Below are 12592 nucleotides of genomic sequence, written 5' to 3'. Positions count from 1 at the left end.
CAGTAAAGACAGTACTGTAGCTGTTCACCACACAGTAAAGACAATACTGTAGCTGTTTACCACACAGTAAAGAGAGTACCCTAGCTGTTCACCACACAGTAAAGACAATACTGTAGCTGTTTACCACACAGTAAAGACAATACTGTAGCTGTTTACCACACAGTAAAGACAATACTGTAGCTGTTCACCACACAGTAAAGACAGTACTGTAGCTGTTCACCACACAGTAAAGACAATACTGTAGCTGTTTACCACCCAGTAAAGACAGTACCCTAGCTGTTCACCACACAGTAAAGACAATACTGTAGCTGTTTACCACACAGTAAAGACAATACTGTAGCTGTTTACCACACAGTAAAGACAATACTGTAGCTGTTCACCACACAGTAAATACAGTACTGTAGCTGTTCACCACACAGTAAATACAGTACTGTAGCTGTTCACCACACAGTAAAGACAGTACCCTAGCTGTTCACCACACAGTAAAGACAATACTGTAGCTGTTTACCACACAGAAAAAGACAATACTGTAGCTGTTTACCACACAGTAAAGACAGTACCCTAGCTGTTCACCACACAGTAAAGACAATACTGTAGCTGTTCACCACACAGTAAAGACAGTACTGTAGCTGTTCACCACACAGTAAAGACAGTACTGTAGCTGTTCACCACACAGTAAAGACAGTACTGTAGCTGTTCACCACACAGTAAAGACAGTACTGTAGCTGTTCACCACACAGTAAAGACAGTACTGTAGCTGTTCACCACACAGTACTGTAGCTGTTCACCACACAGTAAAGACAGTACTGTAGCTGTTCACCACACAGTACTGTAGCTGTTCACCACACAGTAAAGACAGTACTGTAGCTGTTCACCACACAGTACTGTAGCTGTTCACCACATAGTAAAGACAGTACTGTAGCTGTTCACCACACAGTAAAGACAATACTGTAGCTGTTTACCTCACACAGTAAAGACAATACTGTAGCTGTTTACCTCACACAGTAAAGACAATACTGTAGCTGTTTACCTCACACAGTAAAGACAGTACTGTAGCTGTTTATCTCACACAGTAAAGACAGTACTGTAGCTGTTCACCACACAGTAAAGACAGTACTGTAGCTGTTCACCACACAGTAAAGACAGTACTGTAGCTGTTCACCACACAGTACTGTAGCTGTTCACCACACAGTAAAGACAGTACTGTAGCTGTTCACCACACAGTACTGTAGCTGTTCACCACATAGTAAAGACAGTACTGTAGCTGTTCACCACACAGTAAAGACAATACTGTAGCTGTTTACCTCACACAGTAAAGACAGTACTGTAGCTGTTTATCTCACACAGTAAAGACAGTACTGTAGCTGTTCACCACACAGTAAAGACAGTACTGTAGCTGTTCACCACACAGTACTGTAGCTGTTCACCACATAGTAAAGACAGTACTGTAGCTGTTCACCACACAGTAAAGACAATACTGTAGCTGTTTACCTCACACAGTAAAGACAGTACTGTAGCTGTTCACCACACAGTAAAGACAGTACTGTAGCTGTTCACCACACAGTAAAGACAGTACTGTAGCTGTTCACCACACAGTAAAGACAATACTGTAGCTGTTCACCACACAGTAAAGACAATACTGTAGCTGTTCACCACACAGTAAAGACAGTACTGTAGCTGTTTACCACACACAGTAAAGACAGTACTGTAGCTGTTCACCACACAGTAAAGACAGTACTGTAGCTGTTTACCACACACAGTAAAGACAATACTGTAGCTGTTTACCTCACACAGTAAAGACAGTATTCTAGCCGTTTACCTCACACAGTAAAGGCAGTAGTGTAGTCGTTTACCACACAGTAAAGATAGTACTGTAGCTGTTTACCACACAGTAAAGACAATACTGTTGATGTTTACCTCACATAGTAAAGACAGTACTGTAGCTGTTTATCTCACACAGTAAAGAGAGAGAGAGAGAGAGAGAGAGAGAGAGAGAGAGAGAGAGAGAGAGAGAGAGAGAGAGATTAGGCTCAACCAACCATGGGGGTTTAACAATGGCTGAGAAAATAACAGGCTTGATATTGGGGCAGTGTGGTGGTACTGTAGAGACTCTGAATGAGCTGATTTTCTGCCACACAGATACACACAATGTCCAACGAATGGAGACTGGATTTTCTTTTGTCTTTGGCTGTTTGCGTTGACAAGATGTGCAGTTGGCAATTATGTTCTCTATTCAAAACACTTGAATAGTTTCTAAAGCAGTGTGGAATCATCATCTGACTTGTGTGTTCTGTTAATGAAATGCTGTATATAATGGATTGAATTGGCAAGTTTGGCAAGTATCACAAATTGAGCTGGCGTTCCTATTTGGACAACTTTAGCCAAACAGTGCTCTATCTCCATATATGCTACTTCCTGTATTTGATACTGGGTGCAGGTCCTGGGCAATAGATGAAAACACAGGAATGCACGTATGAACACACACACCACCATGTGGTACCACTTAGAGTGGTGGTTCCAATGTCACCTAAGTAACGCTAAGGCAAAACACACTGTGTTTTCATTCAGTCTATCAGCCATTTAAACTTCTGCTCCCAGCCCCTGTCAATCTCTCAACACACACACTTTTACTGATCTTGTGTTTACTGGGGGGGGGGGGGGGGGGTGACCCCGCCTCTGCTCCACTAACACCAGGTGTTTCAGTGTTCCTGTTGGAGGCCTGAGGCCTGAGGAGAGAGCTAGATCTCAGATAAAGATGCAAAACAGCAGGCTCAAGGAGTTCAGGGACCTCTGCTCTCAACACAGCCGAACGTCAACAACAACTGGGTGGGACACGACAGAAATGGTGCAGGACGCCGTAAATACACACACACACACACACACACACACACAGTGATTAGTCAGATACTTTCTATATACACAGACCATAATAGAAGTTGGACTCCATTCCTCTGTTCCACTGTCCTGTTTTACAAAATAGGCCTAAAGTCAAAGATTGATTGTTTGTTACATTTCCTAGTTAATCTTGTTCAAAATCTAAAAAGCTTTTAAAAGCTTCATTCCGTCTCAAGTCGACCTAGTTCTAATTAAAATATAATTCTCAGGATGAATATGTTTAGGCAGTATGTGTGTATGAGTGTACATGCATGTGAACGCAAACACAAGCACATGATATTAAATCAACTCGAACTGTAAGTCGGTTGATATTTAAGGGGCTGAGAAGCGCTAGGGGTTATTTTTACAGAAAGCTATAGGTAAATCATCTGGCACGACAAGGTAACAGACCCTCAGGAGGGTTGAGTGTGTGTGTCTGAGGGGGAGACATGGAGGTGGGTTACAAGAGGGTGTAGACACAGGTTAAACTCACACACCTGGCCTTTTTATGGAAACCAAAATAAGGGACAGAAGACAGGGGCACTTTTGTGCTGAAGGGGGCTGTGAAAAGCCATCAACTAGTCTACACTTTAAATACCCCTAGTATAGTTGTCTGGGGTTTGCTATTTTATTTATTTATTTATTTATTTAACCTTTATTTAACCAGGTAGGCAAGTTGAGAACAAGTTCTCATTTACAATTGCGACCTGGCCAAGATAAAGCAAAGCAGTTCGACAGATAAAACGACACAGAGTTACACATGGAGTAAAAACAAACATACAGTCAATAATGCAGTATAAACAAGTCTATATACAATGTGAGCAAATGAGGTGAGAAGGGAGGTAAAGGCAAAAAAGGCCATGATGGCAAAGTAAATACAATATAGCAAGTAAAATACTGGAATGGTAGTTTTGCAATGGAAGAAAGTGCAAAGTAGAAATAAAAATAATGGGGTGCAAAGGAGCAAAATAAATAAATAAATAAAAATTAAATACAGTTGGGAAAGAGGTAGTTGTTTGGGCTAAATTATAGGTGGGCTATGTACAGGTGCAGTAATCTGTGAGCTGCTCTGACAGTTGGTGCTTAAAGCTAGTGAGGGAGATAAGTGTTTCCAGTTTCAGAGATTTTTGTAGTTCGTTCCAGTCATTGGCAGCAGAGAACTGGAAGGAGAGGCGGCCAAAGAAAGAATTGGTTTTGGGGGTGACTAGAGAGATATACCTGCTGGAGCGTGTGCTCCAGGTGGGAGATGCTATGGTTACCAGCGAGCTGAGATAAGGGGGGACTTTACCTAGCAGGGTCTTGTAGATGACATGGAGCCAGTGGGTTTGGCGACGAGTATGAAGCGAGGGCCAGCCAACGAGAGCGTACAGGTCACAATGGTGGGTAGTATATGGGGCTTTGGTGATAAAACGGATTGCACTGTGATAGACTGCATCCAATTTGTTGAGTAGGGTATTGGAGGCTATTTTGTAAATGACATCGCCAAAGTCGAGGATTGGTAGGATGGTCAGTTTTACAAGGGTATGTTTGGCAGCATGAGTGAAGGATGCTTTGTTGCGAAATAGGAAGCCAATTCTAGATTTAACTTTGGATTGGAGATGTTTGATATGGGTCTGGAAGGAGAGTTTACGGTCTAACCAGACACCTAAGTATTTGTTGTTGTCCACGTATTCTAAGTCAGAGCCGTCCAGAGTAGTGATGTTGGACAGGCGGGTAGGTGCAGGTAGCGATCGGTTGAAGAGCATGCATTTAGTTTTACTTGTATTTAAGAGCAATTGGAGGCCACGGAAGGAGAGTTGTATGGCATTGAAGCTTGCCTGGAGGGTTGTTAACACAGTGTCCAAATAAGGGCCGGAAGTATACAGAATGGTGTCGTCTGCGTAGAGGTGGATCAGGGACTCACCAGCAGCAAGAGCGACCTCATTGATGTATACAGAGAAGAGAGTCGGTCCAAGAATTGAACCCTGTGGCACCCCCATAGAGACTGCCAGAGGTCCGGACAGCAGACCCTCCGATTTGACACACTGAACTCTATCAGAGAAGTAGTTGGTGAACCAGGCGAGGCAATCATTTGAGAAACCAAGGCTGTCGAGTCTGCCGATGAGGATATGGTGATTGACAGAGTCGAAAGCCTTGGCCAGATCAATGAATACGGCTGCACAGTAATGTTTCTTATCGATGGCGGTTAAGATATCGTTTAGGACCTTGAGCGTGGCTGAGGTGCACCCATGACCAGCTCTGAAACCAGATTGCATAGCAGAGAAGGTATGGTGAGATTCGAAATGGTCGGTAATCTGTTTGTTGACTTGGCTTTCGAAGACCTTAGAAAGGCACGGTAGCAGTTTGGGTCAAGAGTGTCCCCCCCTTTGAAGAGGGGGATGACCGCAGCTGCTTTCCAATCTTTGGGAATCTCAGACGACACGAAAGAGAGGTTGAACAGGCTAGTAATAGGGGTGGCAACAATTTCGGCAGATAATTTTAGAAAGAAAGGGTCCAGATTGTCTAGCCCGGCTGATTTGTAGGGGTCCAGATTTTGCAGCTCTTTCAGAACATCAGCTGAATGGATTTGGGAGAAGGAGAAATGGGGAAGGCTTGGGCGAGTTGCTGTTGGGGGTGCAGTGCTGTTGTCCGGGGTAGGAGTAGCCAGGTGGAAAGCATGGCCAGCCGTAGAAAAATGCTTATTGAAATTCTCAATTATGGTGGATTTATCAGTGGTGACAGTGTTTCCTATCTTCAGTGCAGTGGGCAGCTGGGAGGAGGTGTTCTTATTCTCCATGGACTTTACAGTGTCCCAGAACTTTTTTGAGTTAGTGTTGCAGGAAGCAAATTTCTGCTTGAAAAAGCTAGCCTTGGCTTTTCTAACTGCCTGTGTATAATGGTTTCTAGCTTCCCTGAACAGCTGCATATCACGGGGGCTGTTCGATGCTAATGCAGAACGCCATAGGATGTTTTTGTGTTGGTTAAGGGCAGTCAGGTCTGGGGAGAACCAAGGGCTATATCTGTTCCTGGTTCTAAATTTCTTGAATGGGGCATGTTTATTTAAGATGGTTAGGAAGGCATTTAAAAAAAATATCCAGGCATCCTCTACTGACGGGATGAGATCAATATCCTTCCAGGATACCCCGGCCAGGTCGATTAGAAAGGCCTGCTCGCAGAAGTGTTTCAGGGAGCGTTTTACAGTGATGAGTGGAGGTCGTTTGACCGCTGACCAATTACGGATGCAGGCAATGAGGCAGTGATCGCTGAGATCTTGGTTGAAGACAGCAGAGGTGTATTTAGAGGGGAAGTTGGTTAGGATGATATCTATGAGGGTGCCCGTGTTTAAGGCTTTGGGGAGGTACCTGCTATGGCTGGCCAGGTCTCAAGTCATACGTTATTAAGCACCTTTTTTCAATTTTCAACTAAAATGTCATACCCAAATCTAACTGCGTGTCGCTCAGGCCCTGAAGCAAGGATATGCATATTCTTGTTACTATTTGAAAGGAAACACTTGGAAACAGCTTGTTGAAATGTGAAAGGAATGTAGGAGAATATAACACAATAGATCTGGTAAAAGATAATACAAAGAAAAAAACAACAATTTGTTTGTATTTTTTTGTACCATCATCTTTGAAATGCAAGAGAAAGGCCATAATGTATTATTCCAGCCCATACGCAATTTAGATTTTGGCCACTAGATGGCAGCAGTGTATATGCAACGTTTTAGACTGATCCAATGAACCATTGCATTGTGGTTCAAAATTTTGACTCAAGACTGCCCAAATGTGCCTAATTTGTTTATAAATAACGTTCAAAATTGTGCACTCTCCTCAAACAATAGCATGGTATTATTTCACTGTAATAACTACTGTAAATAGGACAGTGCAGTTAGATTAACAAGAATGTAAGCCTTCTGACAATATCAGATATGTCTGATATTGGGAATTTTTTTTGTTACTTACAACCTCTTGATAATTGTATTAGCCTACATTAGCTCAACCGTCCCGTGGAAGGGACACCGATCCCGAAGAAGTGTTTAACTGGCCTCAGACTGCGCTACCTCAACTTCCTGGATTGAAAATCTATGATTAGAAGAGATCTGTGTACTGTCACAATATTAAAGCAAAGAAGGATGATGGGCTCCAGACAATAACAACTTGGCATATATCACTCTGAATAAAGCTTGTCTAAATACCAGGGTCTTATTCACTAGCCATGAAATGGAAGCAAACAGGCCAAAACTGGAAAGCAGGCTCTCTATGTGAACTTTTCTGTTCCGGTGCACTTAAATGATTAGGACCCTGGAGTGTAGCACAGGAAAGAGTGAGCCTAGCTTCCTGATGAAGACATCATAGCAGACACAGATGGACTCCAGGTTTCATACCACTGTGTGTTGCTACCAAGTGGAGTCCACATATTGTACTATAAGCTATAGCCAGTAGTTCCAGGAAGAGAGTTCACAACTAATAACAGCCCGTCTGGAGCCCCCTCCCTGAAAATAGGCTTAAAACCTTTTGTAACTCTTGGGACCAACCAAAACATACACTGGAAAATGGAATTTAAAAGATCAGGAAAACGAATCTGATTGTTTTTAGAGCTAAGGACCGGCTGAGAATATGTCAGGAAGTGACACCATTTCATGGGGTCTGTGTTTCCATGAAATATGTTTTTGCTCCTAGAACTTAATAGAATGGGCTGAGTCCAGCAATCCAAATAAACCGATCACTGTCAATGTCTCCTCCAAGGCACGTACTTCACTCAACCTCCCCATATGGACACCAAGGCCAGACCACCCGACACATGACACACTAGTAGAAATGCTGGCACAACGCTGAGGAAATGTTACTGTTTGGGGCCCAAATGCAGAACCGCCACTAGGGAGATCGATCTGGAGCGTAAATCCAACCTGTGTTGCACATGGGGACCAAGAAAACTATGTGATGACAAGGCACGATGTGAAGGAAAACCGTTCAGCGTTTCTGTTTTCTCCATGGGTATTTATGGGTATTGTGTTTGTTACACGTGGTTTGGGCGGCGAGGGCCGGCGCGGTTCTATTTATGGGAAAAGACCGAACTGCTTTCCAGAAACTGCTTCCCAGTTCTGCTCTCACAACTTATTCAGGACAGTAACACCATTATGGTCTCAAAAGCAAACAAATGGGACAAATGATTGTCTTGCCGCTGTCATGCCACATAGATCAGAGGTAATGATACTCATCCACTCTATCCTCCAAAATACATCAGTCATCAGTAACTCTTATGAATCCCTCTCGATCACTCGAGTCTATATTTAAATATGCAGTCCAGGATCTTAAGCACCACAAATTCATAACCTATAGCATCAAATGGATTCGTAACATATCATACAAATTGCACCACAAAATGTAATAATGTTTTTTGCAGGACGTACCATATATACAAAATGGACGATCAAATCAAATCAAATTTATTTATATAGCCCTTCGTACATCAGCTGATATCTCAAAGTGCTGTACAGAAACCCAGCCTAAAACCCCAAACAGCAAGCAATGCAGGTGTAGAAGCATGAATGTAGTACAGAATTTGATCGTGAGCACCACTTTCAAAACTACTGGCTGAAATTATACAAAAGTTTGAGAGTGCATCTTTAACTCACTTGCAAATGGGCAGATATTCACTATGCCCAAATCGGGTTGTCATTTAATCTCCACTCACTGTCACTGCTCTGAAAACATTGGATAGGTGACATTCATCTGGTGAGAATCCATCAAGCCTTTCATCTGTTAGCTCTCATGAAGGAAAAGAGAGTGAGAGGAAAGGAGGCCATCCAAGAGTATTGGAAAGTGGCTGCTAAGGAGTTCCATAATGAATGTAAAAATACCTTGTAGCCAAAGGGGAGGTCAATGGGGGACTAAATGTAACACCCTTGTCTGGGGCACCATTCTGTTCTCCACGCACGCAGGCAGGCAGGCGCACACACACACACACACACACACTAGAGCTGGGAAGATATACCAAAAATGATTGACACCGACCATACCGATCACTTATCGCAGGCATTTGGCTGATATCGTTCATTATGATAAGTAGCCTATACTATAGAAATGTGAAGTTTGAAATGAAATAAGTTTGCTAATATGGGTTAATGGGACAAATGATGGCTACAACCATCAAACTAGTAGTAGTACTTTAAAGGATAATAAAATAAAATACAACTGCAGTGCACATTGTTACAGATGTATAGTTCTATTTACCGTTATCGCATTATTTCAGCCAATTTATCACAATGTGGATTTTTTAACATATCGCCCTGCTCTAAATGCACACAGATGTCATTTCCAGGAATTATTAAGTACAGGACAGTAGACACTAGCCTCTAAAACAGGGTTCACCAACTGGCAGCCTGTGAGTGTTTTTTTGGGGCCCCTCAAGTTTTCTGAGCAATTTTAAAAAAAAAATCTTCATTGTTGGACATAAAAGACTGTAAAACCCCCTAGGAAAGTGATTTTGGAGATCTGTTCCCAGTATTCCCATGCATACAGACACGTTATGGTAAACAAATGTAAGCAAGTTTTTAAATGATTATATTTTAGTCAAATATATCTGTGTGGGCTTCTTGTGGTCAATTTGCAGACTACAAATGATTTGTATTTATGTTCTGTCTCCCCAACCATTGGCGGTTAAATCTAATTGATGGTCCCTGTTCTAATACAAATACATGATGTACTGCTGCACTCTCTCCAGTCTAACCACTGACCATCTCCCCTTACAGTTCCTCTTCTTGGTGAGGCAGGGGGGAGCACCGAAAGAGGAAGTGAGGCAGTTTCTACTAGTAGAAGTGCAGATGCTGAGATGGGGGATGGATGGAACTATTTTCAGCAGGCCCTGAGCCACTTCAACTTCCTGACCCTGTTGTTTACATCTAAGGTAAAGTTGACTGGGAAACCAAAATGTCAGACGTCAATGAGATCTTTGTTCTGTGCATAAGAGTAGAGGCCTCTGTTTGTGTGTGTTTACGTGTGTGTGTTGTGTGGGGAGAGAGAGAGAGGTCAGCCATTTTCATGTGCCAAGAGGGAAGCACTCTGAAATGATTAGCGGGAAATTAGTGTAACTCTGTTAAAACCCTGGGTTTCTCAGAAGAAAAACGAAAGGAACTTACAGGAATGATGTAGGGCATAACCAGGATCAAAACATAACACTTGGTTTCCCATTGAGTGGGGAAAACAGCAAAACAAAGAGAAAATGCAGTTATCTGCCAGCCTACTTCAAACACATAGAACTGTGTGTAGCCTATGGGCTACGGTTGCAGTGCAGAGTGTGCATGTGCTTGCCTGACAGTGACATGGTCACTCATTGATCTGATGTGGGGCTGAGAGAGAATTAGCTGTGGCTGTGCAGAAGTCAGCAGAATCTCCCAGAGAAACACAGGGAGCGTAAACACAGCTGGCTGAATCAGGGGCTTTGGAGGGCGTCACGTTTGAGGGAGAGAGGGGGAAATGGCAGAAGGGTCACGGGGTAGATAGGGGTGGAAGAGGTGGTATAAAAGAAACAGGAGTGGTATTAAGAGTTTGGGGAGAGAATGGAGTTGGAAAAAACTGTCTTATGTTGTGATCAGGAGTCACATGTTTATTTTGCAAGCTACAGGACACAGTGTTTTACAAAAGTAGGTTATAAAGAACCATAGAATTTAATTTTCTTCCTATTTTCTTTTTTGCCTTGGAAAATCTGGTATCGTAGTGTCCCGATACTGGTACCATGCTAAGTAAATCCACTGCTGTTTAAGACATGCAAATACAGTTGAAGTCAGAAGTTTACATACACCTTAGCCAAATACGTTTAAACTCAGTTTCTCACAATCCTAGTAAAAATGGTATTGGGTCAGTTAGGATCACCACTTTATTTTAAGAACGTGAAATGTCAGAATAATAGTAGAGAGAAAGATTTATTTCAGCTTTTATTTATTTCATCACATTCCCAGTGGGTCAGAAGTTTACATACACTCAATAAGTATTTGGTATCATTGCCTTTAAATTGTTTAACTTGGGTCAAACTTTTCGGGTAGCCTTCCACAAGCTTCCCACAGTATTTTTTTTTTTTTTTTTTGGCCCATTCCTCCTGACAGAGCTGGTGTAACTGAGTCAGGTTTGTAAGCCTCCTTGCCTGCACATGCTTTTGCAAACCGTAGTCTGGCTTTATTATGTCGGTTTTGGAGCAGTGGCTTCTTCCTTGCTGAGCGGCATTTTAGGTTATGTCGATATAGGACTCATTTCATAGATACTGGTTTCCTCCAGCATCTTCACAAGGTCCCTTGCTGTTGTCCAGGGATTGATTTGCACTTTTCGCACCAAAGTACGTTCATCTCTAGGAGACAGAATGCGTCTCTTTCCTGAGCGGTATGACGGCTGCGTGGTCCCATGGTGTTTATACTTGCATACTATTGTTTGTAGAGATGAATGTGGTACCCTCAGACATTTGGAAATTGCTCCCAAGGATGAACCAGACTTGTGGAGGTCTCCAGTTTTTTTTCTGAAGTCTTGGCTGATTTCTTTTGATTTTCCCATGATGTCAGACTAAGAGGCACTGAGTTTGAAGGTAGGCCTTGAAATACATCCACAGGTACACCTCCATTTGACTTAAATTATGTCAATTAACCTATTAGAAGCTTCTAAAGCCATGCCTTCATTTTCTGGAATTTTCCAAGCTGTTTAAAGGCACAGTCAACTTAGTGTATGTAAACTTCTGACCCACTGGAATTGTGATACAGTGAATTATAAGTGAAATAATCTGTCTGTAAACAATTGTTGGAAAAATTATTAAGTAGAAGCCCTAACCGACTTGCCAAAACTATAATTTGTTAACAAGAAATTTGTGGAGTGGTTGAAAAACGAGTTTTAATGACTCCAACTTAACGGTATGTAAACTTCCAACTGTACATTTCTTACGTGTTTACAATAGGCAGTGTACAACATACTGGTGGCAAATGGCATCATACACTTAAATAGGACGAACTCAGCTGCACTCATAGGCCTAGTCATATACAGAAATAAACATATCCCCTCACCATAAAACTAGACATGTGCCTCCAACAGATGATGCCTGCTAGCAACCTCAACAGCAGAGCCTCAAGGAAAGTAGTTAATAGGTCAATGGCGCCCCCTGTCTTACAATACTGCCTGAACGAGGTGTAAGGTCTGAGACACACGTTTTTTAAACAACTAATAAGAGACCAATCAGATCCAGTCTGAACTGTGCGATGTAGTAGGGAGTTGTAGTTTCCAACAGGTCAATATTCTAAATAGTTTAGCGCATAAAACGTGGTAATTAACTACAATGACGATATTCCATTGTCTGGTCTGGGTTTATTTTATGCCTGCTACGGAAAAAGCAGAAGAATGCGCGATTGGGGATATGTAGAGCAAAGCTGTTGCTTCGCGAGCTATCTCTACCTGAAAATACATGATCTAAGTGGTTTATAGTTAGTATTCTGCCTCATTTACTTTGAATAACTACAAAATAGTGATTGTTAGACAGCATATGCAGCAGTTCTATAGAGATGAGATGACTTGGAATGAAATAAGTCACCTAACCTAACCCTAACTCAAATAAAACAAATGTAATTTGAAATGCTGAAATATTTTATTAAAGTAATGTGAATAATTATGGTTAATAAGTGATAAGCTGTAAGGGGCAGTCAAAACTCACTACCACCATGAGACTTTTGTTAATTGTTTGATTCTGTGTTACAGCATTCAACCCAAAT

Source organism: Oncorhynchus kisutch, linkage group LG19 (genome assembly GCF_002021735.2).
Source record: "Oncorhynchus kisutch isolate 150728-3 linkage group LG19, Okis_V2, whole genome shotgun sequence".
Classification (NCBI taxonomy): domain Eukaryota; kingdom Metazoa; phylum Chordata; class Actinopteri; order Salmoniformes; family Salmonidae; genus Oncorhynchus; species Oncorhynchus kisutch.
Note: the sequence above shows the minus strand (reverse complement) of the source record.